This window comes from Austrofundulus limnaeus, unplaced genomic scaffold, assembly GCF_001266775.1.
Source record: "Austrofundulus limnaeus strain Quisiro unplaced genomic scaffold, Austrofundulus_limnaeus-1.0 Scaffold172, whole genome shotgun sequence".
Lineage (NCBI taxonomy): Eukaryota > Metazoa > Chordata > Actinopteri > Cyprinodontiformes > Rivulidae > Austrofundulus > Austrofundulus limnaeus.
In genome coordinates, this window is record NW_013952574.1 from 14773 (window position 1) to 18106 (window position 3334).

The following is a 3334-nucleotide window of genomic DNA, read 5'->3' on the forward strand; positions in this document are numbered from 1 at the left end:
TTCTGTTCTGGGGACGACTGTGGAATCTCTGGAGATGATGGTGCAAAGAAGGATTTTACATAAAATCAAGAACATTTTGGACAACCCTGACCATCCTCTTCATCAGACTGTCAGAGTTCAGTTAGAGGCTTTTCAATTTTGTTGTAATACAGACCACTACAGAAGATCTTTTCTGCTCACGGTAACCAGCATCTACAATAACTCTTTAGTTAAATGAGATACAACAACATCTACTTTCCCTCTGGGATCAGTAAAGTATTTTTGAAATTGAATTGAATTGAACTGAACTGAACTGAACTGAACTGAATTGAATTGAATTGAGACATCATTTTCACACATGGATTGACTCCACAGAGTCCATTGAGAATCTTTGGGATGTGCTGCAGAAGGCTTTGTGCAGCAGTCAGACTCTACCATCATCAATGCAAGATCGTAGTGAAAAATTAACACTGGATGGAAATAAYTCTTGTGACATTGCAGAAGCTTATCCAAACAATTTCAATTTCATTTTTACCCAGTCTCCTTTCACATCTGTTTCAAATTGGGCCGGGCTGCTCCTGCTAGCATTGAACATTTAACTATTTCACCGGCTGAGCCTGCAAGGGCGGTGCGGTCGCTGGATGCATAGATATGGCAGGATGGTGCGGCAGCACCYACTATGCGGGCTCAGCCGGTGAAATAGTTAAACGTTCAATGCGAGCACGAGGCAGCTGTTAAAGTAGGCAGCCGCGCACATGTGTGTGTGTGTGTGTGTTTCTCTGCACTTTTGTGTGTCAGCGAGCAAGCCTGAGAAGAGGAAAGGAGGGGGCAAGGGGGAGGTTTCGCAGCAGGCAGGCAGCAGCGCTTCTAAGCAGCAGGGCTGAGCTGAGGGGCACTGACAGCACAGAATTGTTATTACAGGCTGTGCTCAGAATACAGGAAAACGAGCGTGCCGTACGGGACACTTCAATTAGGCTGAAAATACGGGACATCCCGGCCAATACGGGACAGGTGGCAACACTAAGTGTTAACCATCAATAACTCAATGCAGTGTTGAAAAGTATGAGAATCAGAGTTGATTTGTCACCACAGTGGAGTACCTTATTAACTCTGCTTAGAATCAAATTTACTCTCATCAGAGTTATTTGACTTGAAGTGTTAAGCTTTATTAACACTGTACAGTAGTCAGTGTTAATTTTTAACTCTGTTTAGAGGTGAATTGTACTCTGAAATTTTAACACTATGAGAAGAGTTAAATTGACATCATTTCCAATTAGGATCAAATAGACTCGGACACAGTGTTAAATTTAACTCTTTAAGTGTTGATTTAATACTACAAAATTTACTGCGTACCTCTGGCTGGGACATGGTGGTCTGTGTGGTCTCCCAACACCTTTACTGACCCATCACCAAACCAGCCATGCTGGAGGAACGTTGCACGCAGCACAATGTTTACTCATCCTGTTCTTCCTTGCCCTTGTGATCAGATACTGGTCCTGCTGCTGGGTCAGGGGRCTCAACAGCCTCCTGTCCAGCTCTTGAAACTGTGCTGAGAGACACAGCAAACCTTCTGGCAATGGCACAAATTGATATGGATTTGGACAGCTTGTTACAGCTCTGTAGGGTCCAGGTATTGCCTCATGCTACCAGCAGTGACACTGACTCAGGTCAAATTCAAATGGTAAATGGTAAATGGACTGTAAATGGACTGTACTTATATAGCGCTTTTCTATCCATCCAGGACACTCAAAGTGCTTCACACTACAATCTGTGCCCTCAAGCAAATTCAAAACTGCTGAAAACAAGTCAACAAGGATGAGGACAGAAAAAATGTCTGTGGTCTCCAGCACCATTAGTTTTTCTGGGGTGGTCTCATTGTTGCACCTTTYGTGCACCTGTTGTAAATTTCATTAACACTAAAGCAGCTGACACTGATGAACATCCCCCTCTGCTCCTCACTTTACCTGTTCATAAGCTCAGAGGTTGACCTGATTTGATATTATAGTCCGAATTAAAAGTGTTCCTTTTAGTTTTTTGTGCAGTGTGCTGTATATGTAAAAATAAAGAAAAAAAGTTGTGGAGGTAAGAAGAGTTTGCAAAAGACTTTAAACTTTTAGATAGCTCTATAATTAGTGGGACGTTTTTAACTGTCTGCTAAAAACTGCCTGTAAAAAAACCTTTAAAGGGTACCGAAATGCCAGTTTAGACTTATAAAGTAGAACTTTCTGTTCCTGTTTAAACTTTGAATTATGTGATTTCTGCTGTGGCTCTTCTTCTGAATAAATGAAAATTATTTCTTTAACACTGTTGTTTACACTTGAATTAAAAATATTTGACCAAAGGAAAACTGGAGCAGGACTAGAGAAAGATAAATATGATTTAGATTTTTATTTCTGTGACTGTACGACCCACAGGAGACACAACATTAACAACAGTCATCATTCAGTCCTTGGCTTTAGCTGGTCCTTTAATTCCACAGCTGATGCTGCTAAAAATGACAGATTTTCTTTTCTGGATCTCTGAGAGCAGAACTTCAATCTCTGAACTCTGAATTTCTTTTTATTTTGRGCGGCTATTTTCATGAATGAACACTTCCTGGTATGTGAGGCAGGAAACYTACCCTTATATGGTGTTTTTGGGGGTGATAATTATGCTAATCTCCTCTCCTCYTGCCCTATCACCTGAATACACATTCATCATGTTTGCTCATTTCCACACTTTTCCTGAAGATAGAAGTGTTTGCGGAATCTGACGTGACATGTTCGTACAAACTCTTCATATGAACAAAAGTAAGAGAAATTTAGGATACCAAAAATGTTGTTGCATGAGGCCCATTATTTCTGACAGAGCTACACAATTTTTTTTTAAATTTGGACGAGGAGAAACAGGACAAACCATTTGAACGGGATAGTAGTAATACTTTTACATTGGTACCATAATGAAGCTGGAGAGGTAACACACAGAGTATTATGATCCCTGCACATGAAGCGGGAGTCATATTGTTTCTGTACAGTTTTTTTATTTTTTTATTTAAGAAAAATTATTGATGATTTCTGMTCAACCGTATCATGGAAAGGGCTGTACCGATCAACATAAAATTTGGCAGGAATGAAGATGGTTTTACAAAAGACCCCATATTTGAGGTGGGGGGCTCCATCTGCGAAGGGGGTGTCTAGACATGCAAAAATAAATATAACTCAAAAACCATTCAACATAGGAGTCTCGGATATTTTTTGTTTGTTTAGCTCTGATGAAGGGCTATCCCCCACCCTGTCCAGACCCCAACCCAAAACAGTAAACCTGTTCTAGTGAGTTCTGGGTTCTCGTGCATTGGTGCTTTGCCAGGGTCCTATAC

The 3334-nt window shown here is 40.8% G+C and overlaps 1 protein-coding gene across 1 annotated transcript in view; it reads left to right on the forward strand.

Annotated features, from left to right (window-relative positions):
- Positions 1-3334, forward strand: part of LOC106523968 (ephrin type-A receptor 4a) — a gene marked incomplete at its 5' end in the record, with an annotated part of 55469 nt that overhangs the window by 12321 nt on the left and 39814 nt on the right.